This window comes from Anser anser (genome assembly GCF_964211835.1).
Source record: "Anser anser genome assembly, contig: HAP1_SCAFFOLD_68, whole genome shotgun sequence".
NCBI classification, from domain to species: domain Eukaryota; kingdom Metazoa; phylum Chordata; class Aves; order Anseriformes; family Anatidae; genus Anser; species Anser anser.
The window spans coordinates 216,823-233,799 of record NW_028153654.1 but is presented as its reverse complement, the minus strand read 5'-3'; the positions used below and the strand labels follow the sequence as shown (position 1 = coordinate 233,799).

The 16,977-nt window shown below is 49.0% G+C and overlaps 1 long non-coding RNA gene across 1 annotated transcript; it reads right to left on the bottom strand.

Moving 5' to 3' along the window:
- Positions 1–10,683: 10,683 nt before the first annotated feature.
- LOC310891680 lies at positions 10,684–16,655 on the bottom strand. Its single transcript, XR_014577670.1, has 2 exons — positions 14,646–16,655; positions 10,684–14,229 (listed from the first exon to the last, which is right to left on the bottom strand). It is a non-coding gene; the product is annotated as an uncharacterized lncRNA (long non-coding RNA).
- Between the last annotated feature and the right edge of the window lie 322 nt (positions 16,656–16,977).

The following is a 16,977-nucleotide window of genomic DNA, read 5'->3' as shown; positions in this document are numbered from 1 at the left end:
AAGATTGGACGACGAAAAAGGATAAGAAATGCTATACTTTCTGGTATTGTTTTTACAGGGGCAATTGGGCCATGGGCAAGAATGGAGGAATAACTTTTTCACTTTGGGGGAGGAAGTGGCTAGGGCCTTTAACCTTAGTAACTGCTGGATTTGTGGAGGACCGGGGGGAACTGAAAGTTGGCCCTGGGTAGCAGGCCCAGTTGAACCCAAGTGGTGGGTCAGTAATCTGAGCGAAGTTCATAATGGGACGCAATTTTGGAAAGAGGAAGGAGGCCCATGGCAGTTACACTCATCAGCTCGGGGTGTATACTGCTTGAACAGAACAGGAACAGTGGCGGTGGGAAAAAGCATTTGCAATTGGACTCTGTCTCCTGGATATGATTGTACCGATCCTGGATGTAGTCCTATAAACTGTACAGCACGTAGTGGGAAATGGAACACCACACATGTTCAGCTGAGAAATGGGACTTGGCTGAAATGCTCATACAGAGAATTTTTTGGATCCGGATGTAAAACTGTGGCAAGAGCACAAGCGGGGGGACAATTTGATGGTCAAATCTTGAGCTGTCAGCGCGATAACACCACTAAGGAACAGCATGTGGTGCGGGTCTATCGCTGGAGATGGCAGAATGAGAATGGGAGGCGAGTGTTCTTTAAGCATTTCTGGTCAGCTTATAATATAACTGGCCACCAAGGAGAACTGAATTGTGACTGTAAGTGGAAACCCGATGCGGGAGCTTGGAAGTGCGCATATACGAGTACGAACGGGGCAGACATTGTAACAGGACCACTCGGTAACAAGGACACTCTGTATTATCACGCCCCAAGGGCTAAAAAGGGATGGAATGGTCCTTTTCCAAATGGGACATGGGCCCTAAAGGGACATTATTGGGTGTGTGGCAAACATGCTTACAAGAGGCTACCTGAAAATTGGTCGGGAATATGCTATGTGGGGTACATAAGACCCTTGTTCTTTTTATTGTCACAAACACAAGGAGATCATTTAGGAATAAGATTATATGATGACCTGAACAGAGTGAAACGATCTATAGATACTTCCTTAACCGGGGGTAGTGCCCAAGAATGGGGAAAGGATGAATGGCCTCCTGAAAGAATCATACAGCATTATGGGCCAGCCACCTGGAACCCGAATGAGTTGATATCAGGAGCCCGAGAACCTATTTATAATTTGAACCGAATAATTAGGTTGCAAGCTATCCTCGAAATTGTAACAAATCAAACAGCGACAGCCTTGGATCTTTTGGCTGACCAATCCACTCAAATGAGAAATGCTATATTCCAACATAGAATGGTCTTAGACTATTTACTAGCAGAAGAAGGGGGAGTATGTGGAAAACTGAACGATTCTAATTGTTGTCTACAGATTGATGATAATGGAAAAGTGGTCAAGCAGATAACAAAGGAAATTAGAAAGCTAGCCCACGTCCCAGTACAAACTTGGAAGGGTATGGATTGGGATTTCTTTTCATGGTTGCCTGGTGAACCATGGGTTAAAAGGATGCTGTTTTTATTTTTATGTGGTATAGTGACATTATTGTTTATACCTTGTATGATACCTTGCTTTACGTTGTTGATACGGCGAGTAATAAATAGCACCCAATTTGTGATGACTTCAGTGGAGAGAAAAGGTGACGTGTCGATAATGATGCTTAAGAAGTGGACACCCCGAGAACTGACTGATGAAATCCAATTGTTACTGACAAAGGTTGTAGGAGAGACACGAATTGATGATTAAAAAAAAAAAAAAGGGAGGAATTGTAAGAAATGGTCCAGCAATTCGTGCCACTAAGGGGTTTTGAAGGGTTAACATTGAGGCCTGGGTTTAGGCGAGAAGAGAACAAAGGGATTTCTTCGGAGAAAAACTGCTGACTTTGCACGAATGTGCAGTAACTTCTGACAGCCGGCCAAGAGACCACTAGATAAGGAGGAAGAATATGAGCCTCCCTGTCTCCCTGTCCGAGCGGCCCCCGAGAAAGTAACAGAGACTGATAAGCAGGTGCACCTGGAAGGACGTCGGATTCGGGAAACCAATTATAATAACCTTGCCTCTTTTAGAAGTAGTAATAAATATGTATTAGCCTAGGAGTATAAAAAATTAGATGCCTTACGTAACGGGTGTGCGTCCCGGTGGAGCAGAGACTCCCGGCGCACCCAGCGCTGTTTGCTTGCCTCTATTCGTTTAATAAATTGTAAACTCTGATTGTAATCCTATTTGGGACTCAGTCATTTATAACAATATCAACCCCCCGACGCTAATGACACTGACTAATGATCCAAACCCCAAACCCCAGGCAACCAACAAAGAAACAGACACAAAGCTGAAAACTACAAAAAAGGCAAAACCCTGGATACAGACCCCAAATCACAAACACGCTACCAAAATGCTACAGAAAAGCCCCAGACGCAGGCCCCAAGCACTACAGCTAGGCCCCAGAAGCTCTAGACACATCCCAAAGCCAAAATGCAATCCCCAAACACTACAGAAAAGCCCCCAAACACCAGACACAGGCTGCAGAAGTCTACAAGCAGGCCCCAGCCACACCCGGATGCAGACCCCAACTGTCCACAAGCAGCTCCCAACCCACCCCCCCCCATGAACTGGACCCCCCCCCCCCCCCCACCACCCAGATGCATGCCCCAGGCCCCAGGCCTCAGCCCCAGCCCCCACACCCCAGACTCAGGCCCCAAAGGTGTACAACCAGCTCCCAACTGCCCCCCTCAAAGGGAGGCCCCAAAGCCTGCCAGAGGACCCTAGAGCGTACAAGCAGCTCCCAACCCCCCCGGCACAGGCCCCAACCCCCCCCCAGACACAGGCCCCAAAGGTGTACAAGCAACTCCCCATCCTCCCCAGAGGCACGCCCCAAAGGTGTACAAACAGCCCCAACCCCCCAAGACCCAGACCCCTACAGCGTAGAAGCAGCTCCCAACCCCATGCCCCCAAGGCACATGCCCCAACCCCTCCCCCAAGGCAGGCCCTAACAGTGTACAAGCAGCTCCCACCCCCCCCCAGACGCAGGCCCCAAAGGTGTACAAGCAGGCCCCTACAGTATACAAGCAGCTCACAACCACCCCCCCCAAAGGCAGGCCCCAAGCCCCTCCAGATGCAAGCCCGAAAGGTTAAAACCAGCTCCAACCCCCTAACCCCCCCCCGCCCCGCGCAGACGCAGGCCCCAAAGGTGTACAAGCAGTTCCCAACCCCTCCAAGGCAGGCCCCAAAAGTGTACAGGCAGGCCCCTACAGTGTAGAAACGCTCCAACCCCCCCCGCTTCCACCTCGAGGGAGGCCCTCCCCCCCCAGTATACACGAAGCTCCCAACCCCCTCTCAGAGGAATGCCTAAAAAAGTATACAAGCAGCTCCTAACACCCCCCCCCCCCCCCCCCCCAAAAGAGGCAGTCCCCAAAGGTGTACAAGCAGGCCCTCAAATCCCTTAGGTGTACAAGCAGGCCCTTCAAATCCCTTAGCCCCTGCGCCAGCTTTATTGGCGAGCAGCGAGGCTGGGGGGGGAGGGGGGCAAGACAGCCTTAAATAAAATAGAAATATAAAAAGTGTTATAAATGGCTGTTATAAATCCAAATAGGATTACAATCAAAGTTTACAATTTATTAAACGAATAGAGGCAAGCAAGCAGCGCTGGGTGCGCCGGGAGTCTCTGCTCCCCCAGGACGCACGCCTGTTACGTAAGGCGGCTGGTTTTGATGCTCCCAGGCTAATACATATTCATTACTACTTCGAGAAGAGGCAGGGTTATTAGAATTGGTTTCCGGAATCCGAAACCCCTCCCAGGGGCGCCTGCGTACCTGTCTCTGGTGGTCTCTCGGGGCTTGCTCGGGCTGAATGCTGGTTGTCTTCCTCTCAGGCTTTTGTCCTTCAATTGTCCTTCAGCTCCCCCTTCCTCCTCGTTTGGGAGCCTCTGCGCCGGATTTCAGAAACTCTAGCAACATCCCCTGCAGTAGTCAGCACTTTTCCCTAAAAACCCCTTTGTTCTCTTATCACCTAGAACCGGGCCTCGATGGTAACCCTTCAAATCCCTTAGTGACACGAATTGCTGGACCATTCCTTACAAAAGGAAGGATAAAATATGTAGAGGAGCAATGGCACACGCGAAAGCCCAGCGCCGCGGGCAGAGGCAGCGAAGGTTGACGGCAGAACAGTGCTCGGTTTGAACACGGAGAGGGAAAGCGAGGGGAAGGTGGCCAAAGCCGGCCGCAGTCTCTGAGCTCTCCTCCTCATGATTGTTTTCTCTCAAAGCCATTTCTGTCTGTGTGCGGGCACCCGGAGCCGGCAGAAGTCCCCGTGAAGTCCTTCGGCAGGACGGAGGGCTGCGTGGGCTCCAGTGAGAGAGGGAGTTAGGAGAATCTTATCAAGTAGAGATAGAGCGCTGACAGCGTTAAACTAGGATGCTACTTAGTGTCTTTGCTAACTATGGTGCATTGTGCCAATTAACTAAAGCAAGAAGCCTTGGGCCCCTTACCAAGGTCAGTCTCCTAATAAGAGAGTGAGCCTGTCTTAAGAAACTGGGAGAAACTGGTCTTGCAGATGGACAAGAGCCAAGGAGCAACTGAGTCTGTGCAAAGACAAGAGGTCAACTAGCGGTGACGAGGAAGAGTCATCAATCTTCATGCCCACGACCTCCCATGCTGCCCAGCGCTGAATAAACATACCTACTTTACAATCTCACTGATTGTGGAGTCCCTTTTCCGCAAGTCACTAGCAGCGGTTTCTTCCGCAGAGGTTTTCCCAGAGCCGCTTCAAAGCTCCCCTCGCGGAGCTGGGGCGTCGCAGGGGGTCGTCAAAGCACGCACGCGTGCACACACACACACACACACACACACACACACACACACAGGCGTTGTTGTCCAAACAGAAAGTATTTACAACAAATTCGACAAGCGGTTTTCCTCTGCCAGCAGCAAATGCCTGAGGGCCCCTACAGCTTCACAAATCATAGCACAAAGAGCCTAAAGTTCCTCTAAAATTTAGGGAAATGATTCAAAATAGATCTGCTAGGGGAAAACGATCACTGGCGGCAGGGTACACAATACACGCGAGTCTCAGCTCTCCTCCGCAGGGTCAGTGCCCACGCCCAAGTGCGACGCTGATGGCACCCGAACATTTGCTGTAGCAGGCAGCAGAGCCAGCAGCTCAGGGGAGCAATTTTAAAAACCAGGAGGCACTTAAACCAACCCTTAATTGACCCAGTTACTGCAGGAGAGTCCCGACTACTCGCCCTGGAGTCCTACTGTCACCAGCAAAAAGCACCAACCAAAGCTTGGGGGAACTTTGGTACAGCACAAGAGAAGGGAGTGGGGGTAGCGTAGCCGTATCGCAGAGCTGCTGCTTTTCACACCATTTTATCATCCCCGATAATTGAAAGTAAGGCCGGGTGGGCTGACCCCACCACCACCACTCCTGGCAGCATGTTTGGTCCACAACGCTAGAATAATTATTTTGCTCCCTCCCGCCCCTACAGCTTCATCATCTGAAAAGATTACAGTCAAAACAATGGCATACACAAATAAAAGTCAAGAGTTGACATAGTAACTCCGGGATTTGGGTATCAACTGTCCGAGAAATCAGAACACCCAGGCTTCACAATGTGCCCAACATCGAGCTGTGCCAAGGGGGGCGGAAGGAAGAAGCTTTCCGTTTAAGCCTTCAGGGCATCGCTCCATCACTACGTCAATTCACAGCCACCACAGCGTGCCGATGGACATCTTTCTGTGCCAAAAGAAACAAGTGCTTTGTCCTCTTGATATCAAAGGTAGCCACCTATAGTTACGGAACCATGCACAAGACCTTAACTCTGACCAGCAGGAAAACTTAGGACAACTGAGTGCAGATCCTGCCAATTTCTACCAGTTCCAACTGTGCTTTAAGTCTCATTGCAAAGCCTCAGTTAGAAAAAGGATCACCTCAGGGTATCCAACAAGAAGAAGAGTTGTTTTCTTTTTTTTCTTTTTTTTTTTTTTTTTTTAATATACCATAGGACTATGCAGTTCAATCATCAATCATCTTGGAAAGCTCAAGGAGGAGGTCATCCTCATCCTTCCCTGGGTCCAAGTCGAGCTCGGCTTCCAGTATGCCGTCTGAGAGTTCCCAAAGTAGCATCTCTAAATCCTCGTCTACAGATACGGGCGCGTTGCCTGTGGAACTCAGCCGGCGTGTCCTTGCTTCTTCTAGCTGGGAAGAAGCTGAAGTCGAGCTTGAGAACTCCATTGGCTCCACGGATTCTGCCTGGCTTCCAAGATGTGCTTCAGGTCTTGGCAGAGCAAGGAAGAGAACAATCAGTATATGCCATTTCTTAACGGGAAATCCCTTTTCTGCAAACCGGCTCTTAAAACCGTAGCCAACCCCTCCTGCACTTCAATCTTACCCAGGGATTGTTATTCAATTAACCCAGGGCTACATTTAGAGCCCAATATATTAGCAGGTACATTTTTCAGTTTGGGGGTTTCTCTGTGAAGCCAGAGCACCCGGAGTCTAGCAAAGATGGGAAACCAACATGGCCTCCCGGAAGCCCAGTGTCCGAGAACTACATCTCCCGGCATGCTCTGGGAAAACAATATGGACTCCCGGAAACCCGGTGGCCAAGAACTACATTTCCCAGCACTCCCCAGAAAATTGAGCCTCGCACCTTGCCGTAGGACGCCATTTTTTGCTCTGTTACATTACCGGTTTCGTGTTTATGGAGGGTTTTCCCGCCGTTTTGGGGGGTTTCCCCTCAATTTCGGGTTTTCAGCTCTCCATTTCAGAGTTCTTCCCTGCAATTTTGGGGTTCCTTCCCCTAATTTGGTGCTTCGCCCCCCCCCCCACTTTTGGGGTTCCCCCTCCATTTTGGGGATTCCCCCCAATTCCAAGCCCCCCACAATTTTGGAGGCCCCCACCATCCTTTCTTGGCCTGCCACCCTAATATTAAGGTTCTTTCCCCCAATGTTGGGGTTCTCACCACATGTTTGAGGTTCCTTCCCCTAATTTGGGGCTTAGCTCCCCGGGATCTGGGGCTTTAACCCCAATTTTGGGGGTCCCCCCCAAGTTTGGGGATTCCTCCCCAGGTCTCGGGGGGGTCCACATTCAATTCTGGAATTTCACACTTCCATTTAAGTCTTCTTCCCCCCAATTTGGGGGTTCACCCACCCAATTTTGGGGGTTCCTCCCCTAATTTGGGGGGACCCGACCAATTTTGGGGGTCCCCCCGAATTGTAGAGTCCCCCACCCTCCTTTTTTGGGTTCCCCCCTAATATTAAAGAGTTCTTCCGCCCAATTTTGGGGGACCCCACAATTTGGCCGTTCCTTCCCCTAACTTTGGGCTTCAACCCTTCGATTTTGGGGGGGGGCTCCCCCCCTCTTATTTTGGCCTTCCGCCCTAATATTAGGCCTAACCCCTAAGAACCTTGACCCCTAAGCCTATGGCAACCACGGATCTAACCCTAACCCCTACCCCAACAAACCCTAGAAACCCTAACCCTAAAAACCCTTGCAGCCCTAACCCGATAAAATTTACCACACTAAACCCCTGAAGACTGTTCTGGGGGGTCCACATCCAATTCTGGAATTTCACACTTCCATTTAAGTCTTCTTCCCCCCAATTTGGGGGTTCGCCCACCCAATTTTGGGGGTTCCTCCCCTAATTTGGGGGGGACACAACCGATTTTAGAGTCCCCCACCCTCCTTTTTTGGGTTCCCCCCTAATATTAAAAGTTCTTCCGCCCAATTTTGGGGGACCCCACAATTTGGCCGTTCCTTCCCCTAACTTGGGGCTTCAACCCTTCAATTTTGGGGGGGGCTCCCACCCTCTTATTTTGGCCTTCCGCCCTAATATTAGGCCTAACCCCTAAGAACCTTGACCCCTAACGCTATGGCAACCACAGATCTAACCCTAACCCCTACCCCAACAAACCCTAGAAACCCTAACCCTAAAAACCCTTGCAGCCCTAACCCGATAAAATTTACCACACTAAACCCCTGAAGACTGTTCTGGGGGGTCCACATTCAATTCTGGAATTTCACACTTCCATTTAAGTGTTCTGCCCCCCCAATATGGGGGTTCGCCCACCCAATTTTGGGGGTTCCTCCCCTAATTGGGGGGGACACAACCAATTTTGGGGGGGACACAACCAATTTGGGGGGGTCCCCCCAATTTTAGAGTCCCCCACCCTCCTTTTTTGGGTTTCCCCCAATATTAAGAGCTCTTCCGCCCAATTTTGGGGGACCCCACAATTTTGACGTTTCTTCCCCTAAATTGGGGCTTCGACCCTTCAATTTTGGGGGGGGCTCCCCCCTTAGTTTGGCCTTCCACCCTAATATTGGGCCTTACCCCTAAGAACCCTGACCCCTAACACTACGGCTCCCACGGATCTAACCCTAACCCCTACCCCAAAAAACCCTAGAAACCCTAACCCTAAAAACCCTTACAGTCCTAACCCGATAAAATTTACCACACTAGACCTACGCCTAAAAGCCCTAACCCTAAAAATTAAGACCCTCTAAACCCTAACCCAAAACGTAAAGATTCTCAAAGCCCTACCGCTGGAGACCCTAACCTTAAAAAAAAAAAAATAAGACCTTAAAACCCTAACCCTAAATACCTGACCATAACTAAAACCCTAAGACCCTAACCCTAAAAACCCTATCAACACTAAAACCACAAAATACTTTAAAACCTTAACACACTAACCCCCAAACCCTAACCCTTATAACTCCAACCCTAACAACCTTAAAATCCTAACCCTAAACCCTGGAAACCCTAACCCTGAAACCCAACCCTAGTGCCTTAGCCCTGAAACCTTAAAACCCTAACACCTTATTAGAAACACTCTGTAACCAATACCATAGGCTCAGGCAAGTATCTCAGTGAGGTAGCATTTTTATTCACGATTGCAATGGCAGGCGTCCCACAAGCCACCTACTAGTTCCATAACACAGTTTATATAATTTTTTTTTTCCTCTCGGTGACCAGGACCCTCCCCAGTTTCCCCATTGACTGAGTAATCCATGTTCACGATCTATCCAGTGCTTCACAGAAAATACACAGCTGCTGGCCTGTTACTAGTCAATTTTATTTTTTTCTTGACTGTTTTCCTCTTTGAGGTGGTAATGTTTCTTACACCGTGATTTCCACCCAATTGCTCTAAGGATTCTGGTTGTCTGCATTTTACAAGGTTGTCTGTTAAGCTTTCTTATCACTGCAAGCATATATCAATACCACCTTCCTTCCCTCTAAACGATGTAACTCTGTGCAAAAACATTTTTATTCCCACAACCTTGATCCCCTTACCCTAAAATCCTTATTCTCTTTAACCGTAACAACTCTAACCACAACCCTAACCCTTCATATCAACCCCCCGACGCTAATGACACTGACTAATGATCCAAACCCCAAACCCCAGGCAACCAACAAAGAAACAGACACAAAGCTGAAAACTACAAAAAAGGCAAAACCCTGGATACAGACCCCAAATCACAAACACGCTACCAAAATGCTACAGAAAAGCCCCAGACGCAGGCCCCAAGCACTACAGCTAGGCCCCAGAAGCTCTAGACACATCCCAAAGCCAAAATGCAATCCCCAAACACTACAGAAAAGCCCCCAAACACCAGACACAGGCTGCAGAAGTCTACAAGCAGGCCCCAGCCACACCCGGATGCAGACCCCAACTGTCCACAAGCAGCTCCCAACCCACCCCCCCCCATGAACTGGACCCCCCCCCCCCCACCACCCAGATGCATGCCCCAGGCCCCAGGCCTCAGCCCCAGCCCCCACACCCCAGACTCAGGCCCCAAAGGTGTACAACCAGCTCCCAACTGCCCCCCTCAAAGGGAGGCCCCAAAGCCTGCCAGAGGACCCTAGAGCGTACAAGCAGCTCCCAACCCCCCCGGCACAGGCCCCAACCCCCCCCCAGACACAGGCCCCAAAGGTGTACAAGCAACTCCCCATCCTCCCCAGAGGCACGCCCCAAAGGTGTACAAACAGCCCCAACCCCCCAAGACCCAGACCCCTACAGCGTAGAAGCAGCTCCCAACCCCATGCCCCCAAGGCACATGCCCCAACCCCTCCCCCAAGGCAGGCCCTAACAGTGTACAAGCAACTCCCACCCCCCCCCCAGACGCAGGCCCCAAAGGTGTACAAGCAGGCCCCTACAGTATACAAGCAGCTCACAACCACCCCCCCAAAGGCAGGCCCCAAGCCCCTCCAGATGCAAGCCCAAAAGGTTAAAACCAGCTCCAACCCCCTAACCCCCCCCGCCCCGCGCAGACGCAGGCCCCAAAGGTGTACAAGCAGTTCCCAACCCCTCCAAGGCAGGCCCCAAAAGTGTACAGGCAGGCCCCTACAGTGTAGAAACGCTCCAACCCCCCCAGCTTCCACCTCAAGGGAGGCCCTCCCCCCCCAGTATACACGAAGCTCCCAACCCCCTCTCAGAGGAATGCCTAAAAAAGTATACAAGCAGCTCCTAACACCCCCCCCCCAAAAGAGGCAGTCCCCAAAGGTGTACAAGCAGGCCCTCAAATCCCTTAGGTGTACAAGCAGGCCCTTCAAATCCCTTAGCCCCTGTGCCAGCTTTATTGGCGAGCAGCGAGGCTGGGGGGGGAGGGGGGCAAGACAGCCTTAAATAAAATACAAATATAAAAAGTGTTATAAATGGCTGTTATAAATCCAAATAGGATTACAATCAAAGTTTACAATTTATTAAACGAATAGAGGCAAGCAAGCAGCGCTGGGTGCGCCGGGAGTCTCTGCTCCCCCAGGACGCACGCCTGTTACGTAAGGCGGCTGGTTTTGATGCTCCCAGGCTAATACATATTCATTACTACTTCGAGAAGAGGCAGGGTTATTAGAATTGGTTTCCGGAATCCGAAACCCCTCCCAGGGGCGCCTGCGTACCGGTCTCTGGTGGTCTCTCGGGGCTTGCTCGGGCTGAATGCTGGTTGTCTTCCTCTCAGGCTTTTGTCCTTCAATTGTCCTTCAGCTCCCCCTTCCTCCTCGTTTGGGAGCCTCTGCGCCGGATTTCAGAAACTCTAGCAACATCCCCTGCAGTAGTCAGCACTTTTCCCTAAAAACCCCTTTGTTCTCTTATCACCTAGACCCGGGCCTCGATGGTAACCCTTCAAATCCCTTAGTGACACGAATTGCTGGACCATTCCTTACAAAAGGAAGGATAAAATATGTAGAGGAGCAATGGCACCCGCGAAAGCCCGGCGCCGCGGGCAGAGGCAGCGAAGGTTGACGGCAGAACAGTGCTCGGTTTGAACACGGAGAGGGAAAGCGAGGGGAAGGTGGCCGAAGCCGGCCGCAGTCTCTGAGCTCTCCTCCTCCTGATTGTTTTCTCTCAAAGCCATTTCTGTCTGTGTGCGGGCACCCGGAGCCGGCAGAAGTCCCCGTGAAGTCCTTCGGCAGGACGGAGGGCTGCGTGGGCTCCAGTGAGAGAGGGAGTTAGGAGAATCTTATCAAGTAGAGATAGAGCGCTGACAGCGTTAAACTAGGATGCTACTTAGTGTCTTTGCTAACTATGGTGCATTGTGCCAATTAACTAAAGCAAGAAGCCTTGGGCCCCTTACCAAGGTCAGTCTCCTAATAAGAGAGTGAGCCTGTCTTAAGAAACTGGGAGAAACTGGTCTTGCAGATGGACAAGAGCCAAGGAGCAACTGAGTCTGTGCAAAGACAAGAGGTCAACTAGCGGTGACGAGGAAGAGTCATCAATCTTCATGCCCACGACCTCCCATGCTGCCCAGCGCTGAATAAACATACCTACTTTACAATCTCACTGATTGTGGAGTCCCTTTTCCGCAAGTCACTAGCAGCGGTTTCTTCCGCAGAGGTTTTCCCAGAGCCGCTTCAAAGCTCCCCTCGCGGAGCTGGGGCGTCGCAGGGGATCGTCAAAGCACGCACGCGTGCACACACACACACACACACACACACACACACACACAGGCGTTGTTGTCCAAACAGAAAGTATTTACAACAAATTCGACAAGCGGTTTTCCTCTGCCAGCAGCAAATGCCTGAGGGCCCCTACAGCTTCACAAATCATAGCACAAAGAGCCTAAAGTTCCTCTAAAATTTAGGGAAATGATTCAAAATAGATCTGCTAGGGGAAAACGATCACTGGCGGCAGGGTACACAATACACGCGAGTCTCAGCTCTCCTCCGCAGGGTCAGTGCCCACGCCCAAGTGCGACGCTGATGGCACCCGAACATTTGCTGTAGCAGGCAGCAGAGCCAGCAGCTCAGGGGAGCAATTTTAAAAACCAGGAGGCACTTAAACCAACCCTTAATTGACCCAGTTACTGCAGGAGAGTCCCGACTACTCGCCCTGGAGTCCTACTGTCACCAGCAAAAAGCACCAACCAAAGCTTGGGGGAACTTTGGTACAGCACAAGAGAAGGGAGTGGGGGTAGCGTAGCCGTATCGCAGAGCTGCTGCTTTTCACACCATTTTATCATCCCTGATAATTGAAAGTAAGGCCGGGTGGGCTGACCCCACCACCACCACTCCTGGCAGCATGTTTGGTCCACAACGCTAGAATAATTATTTTGCTCCCTCCCGCCCCTACAGCTTCATCATCTGAAAAGATTACAGTCAAAACAATGGCATACACAAATAAAAGTCAAGAGTTGACATAGTAACTCCGGGATTTGGGTATCAACTGTCCGAGAAATCAGAACACCCAGGCTTCACAATGTGCCCAACATCGAGCTGTGCCAAGGGGGGGCGGAAGGAAGAAGCTTTCCGTTTAAGCCTTCAGAGCATCGCTCCATCACTACGTCAATTCACAGCCACCACAGCGTGCCGATGGACATCTTTCTGTGCCAAAAGAAACAAGTGCTTTGTCCTCTTGATATCAAAGGTAGCCACCTATAGTTACGGAACCATGCACAAGACCTTAACTCTGACCAGCAGGAAAACTTAGGACAACTGAGTGCAGATCCTGCCAATTTCTACCAGTTCCAACTGTGCTTTAAGTCTCATTGCAAAGCCTCAGTTAGAAAAAGGATCACCTCAGGGTATCCAACAAGAAGAAGAGTTGTTTTCTTTTTTTTCTTTTTTTTTTTTTTTTTTTAATATACCATAGGACTATGCAGTTCAATCATCAATCATCTTGGAAAGCTCAAGGAGGAGGTCATCCTCATCTTTCCCTGGGTCCAAGTCGAGCTCGGCTTCCAGTATGCCGTCTGAGAGTTCCCAAAGTAGCATCTCTAAATCCTCGTCTACAGATACGGGCGCGTTGCCTGTGGAACTCAGCCGGCGTGTCCTTGCTTCTTCTAGCTGGGAAGAAGCTGAAGTCGAGCTTGAGAACTCCATTGGCTCCACGGATTCTGCCTGGCTTCCAAGATGTGCTTCAGGTCTTGGCAGAGCAAGGAAGAGAACAATCAGTATATGCCATTTCTTAATGGGAAATCCCTTTTCTGCAAACCGGCTCTTAAAACCGTAGCCAACCCCTCCTGCACTTCAATCTTACCCAGGGATTGTTATTCAATTAACCCAGGGCTACATTTAGAGCCCAATATATTAGCAGGTACATTTTTCAGTTTGGGGGTTTCTCTGTGAAGCCAGAGCACCCGGAGTCTAGCAGAGATGGTTCAATTTTTGTAGCAAGAGGCACTTTGCCACCTTGCTTAATTTTCCTGTAAAAATGTTAAGAAGTCTCCATCTGCAAATATCTGTTTACTAAGTTAGTCATTTTTCCCACGGCACACTCAGCAGAGTTTGCTCCCCACTACAGGAAGCTGATCTGCAGCCATCACTTCCCTCTGCTCTCCCTGCACTCTTGTCACCTTGTATGTTTGTTCGGGTGGCATTCTTGAGGACCAAAAGGCAGAGGACACTACTCATCATTTATCACCTCACGAGGAAGTAGAAGAACTTCACCTCATCCTCATTTAGGTATTCAGACAGAGCAAGAAGTCACTGGAAAGCTGTACCGACTTGCAGCATTTAAAGAAAGTAAGTCTAATTAAGCATTCCTGCTAGCTGCTAGAAAGTCATTTCACGTGACTTATTTATCTTATAAGATAAATAAGTGACTTATCCTCTGATGGATTTGGGCTTTAATTATCTCAGAACCCTCCTTTTTTCCCCACCTGTGACAGAACTTATGTTTCACTGGGGATATACACCGATTGAGAAAAAGAACAAGTTGTGGTCATCACCTGTTTTGGGGATTTTCTTCAAGTCTGGTGGCTGGGACGTGCTCCAACGTGGCTGGAACAGCCTAGAAAGCAGCAAAACAGTGTTTAGGACTCATGGGTAAAAGATTCCTTGCTAGCTTTTTCCTCCATGCTGCTTCTCCTCTGGCATTGCGGAGCCTTAGCCAAAATACAAAACCAAGGTGCTCCTGAAGAAAGTTAATATTCACTTGGAGGTTACTAATGATCTTGTGTCTTTTAAGAACACAGCATTAATGGACAAAATCCTCCACACCAGAGAAATCACAGAATCACAGAGGACTAAGTAAATAGTGCCATTAATCTAATAAATATGGAAGGGTACTACAAGAATTCTGTAGGCAGCTACTGGATTTAAAAGGAAACAGAAGGCCTGTAGAACATTTGAGTTTTCCATCTTTTCTCCTAGAGGAGGGTATAAATTTTACAAGGGATCCATTTCTGCATTAGCCCCTGTCCTTACCATAGCTGCTTTTTTGGCTGGAGGTCCCATTGTGTCTGCATCGGAGGCAGTCCGTGGTTTCACAGCTGCTACAGCAGAGGGAAAACTGCCAGGTGCCTTACGTTTCAGTGCCTTCTTCTTGGGGGAAGCGACTTTCCCATCCCAAGGCTTCGCAAACATGTTAAAGTTGGCTAGAGTAAAAGGAAGAGAGAACTGATACAGTCTTGCTCTGCCTCATGAAAAATCCACGTTCTCTTCCTCATTTCCACGGCCCTTCTACACAGTTAACTGTATTTGGCCAGCAGAATTACACTGCCATTGCCTGGATTCTCAGCAATATCTTCCACATAGTAAACTCCGTCTACCAACAATCCATACAAAGGAACAAAGAAAGTGAATGGCTACAGTAAATCATAATCCAGGACGAGGGAAACTCAGACACAGAGCGATCCCAAGTGCAAGCAATACTCTAAGACGTTGTATGAAGTCTAGTAAGATTCACAAATGTTGACAGCTTTTGTATTTAAAGTCTTGCTCCCTCTAGGAAAGGAAAAGCAGCAGGTATAGTAAGACAAGAGAGTGTATGCAACTGTTGTACCAGCTTCCTCTCCCCTGCAGTGATGTCCCACAAAATTTATTAAGTTGTTCTACAAAATCCAAATTTGTAGAGTCATATTCTAGTCTCCCATTCCTGACCTAACGTCTGGCTGGCAGGAGAAGAAACGAAAGAAAGCTGGGTACTTGTTTTCTTTGTGTGTTTATTTCCTCGTGTCCCGTGAGACAGAGAGAAAGGCTACAATGTGCAGTGCATGCAGCCTTTAAGCCCTCCTTATCTCCCTCACACAATCTCATTTTACAAAGTTGATATAATCTTAACAACGAGGCCTTTGATCCTCTGTCATTTTTGACAGAAACTGGCCCCCCACATTAAGATGCTGATGCATGCTTTACAAACACATACACGTGTCAAGCTAAGCAACACATGCCAAAGAGGAAGGTGAACTTGAACTCAACACAGGGAGGACTTCATACCATAAACAGATGGCAGAAAAAAACAGAATACCAAAATTAGACTAAAAAGCCCCTCAATGTGTTAATTTTCTAGTGGGAAATACAGAATACCATCACGTAATTAACGAAAACAGACATGGTTGCACGTTCTGGCCCTTCTTTGCCTTTGAACTTTGTAGCCTTAAACTCTTTTATCCTCCGCATTGAAGGAAAAAGCAAAGCAGATCCTGAGCAAATGGAACTTGCTCAATATGGGAAGCACCTCACCGGGGCAGGTATTAAAGCATCTTATTACCTGATAGCTTTGTGTTCCATAACGATTTCTGCCCGGCTGGGGCAGGTCCAGGTTGTGCTGGGGGAGCTGGCACATTTCCTCCACTCTGCTGCATCCGCAGAGCTTTCTCGCGCTTTATTTCTTCCAGGGTTTTAACACGCACTTCTCCTTCTGGCTTGGCTTTACCTGCCGGCTCCTTCGACTGCACTTTGCTGGGCCCGGAAAGAGTGAGCACACTCTGCTTCTTGGGCTCACCCTCAATTTTTGCCCCTGCGCTGGGATCTTTGGTTTTACCATGCCATTCAGCCTGGGCTTTGGCTTGACTTTCTCGAAGAGCTCTCTCACGATGGATTTCCTCCAGTGTTTTCACATGGATCTCTCCCTTTGGCTTAGCAGCCTTCCCTGTCATCATCAAGAAATGAGAAGCACCAGCATTTAAAGAGAGTCCAACAATAGTTTAAGTCTCCAAAATTTGTCACAGTACTAAGGAAAACTAAGCCTGAGCGTTCCCAATAACCCATCTTAGGACAATAGCCTAACATTCTCCTCCTCCTCTGAGCCACTTGTTGTATTTTGAAGACCAGCCCTATCCAGAGAGAGTTGCTACACAGAAATGCTAGTTTACTTGATTACTTTTTCAGACTGCATTTCAAATTCCTGCTCCCGGCAGTGGCTCTATTCTAATTGTATATGATGGTTCACAGAAGCAGCTTAAAACCTTGACAAGGCACAAGCGGAAAATAAACACACACCTAGAGGCAGATTTCTGATAGTGGCTGTCAGAAGAGCTTCAGCACTCGAGCGAGAGGAACCAGTTCTTTGTTTTCATTTGAATTCCTTTTTAGGGCTGTATGAAAACGGTCTAAGTTCACGGAAAGGAAGAAGGAGAAAGTATATTTAATAGCCAGTTGTTACCTTTCGCAGTACTAGTCCGTTGAGAAGGTAATCCTAGTCTCTCCTTCACAGACTTGGGAACTTGAACTGCAAAACAGAAAAAGACCAAATTAGGGAGGCTGCATAAACGTCAACTTTGTGTTCACATTCGAAAACAAGGCAGGAAAGGTAACT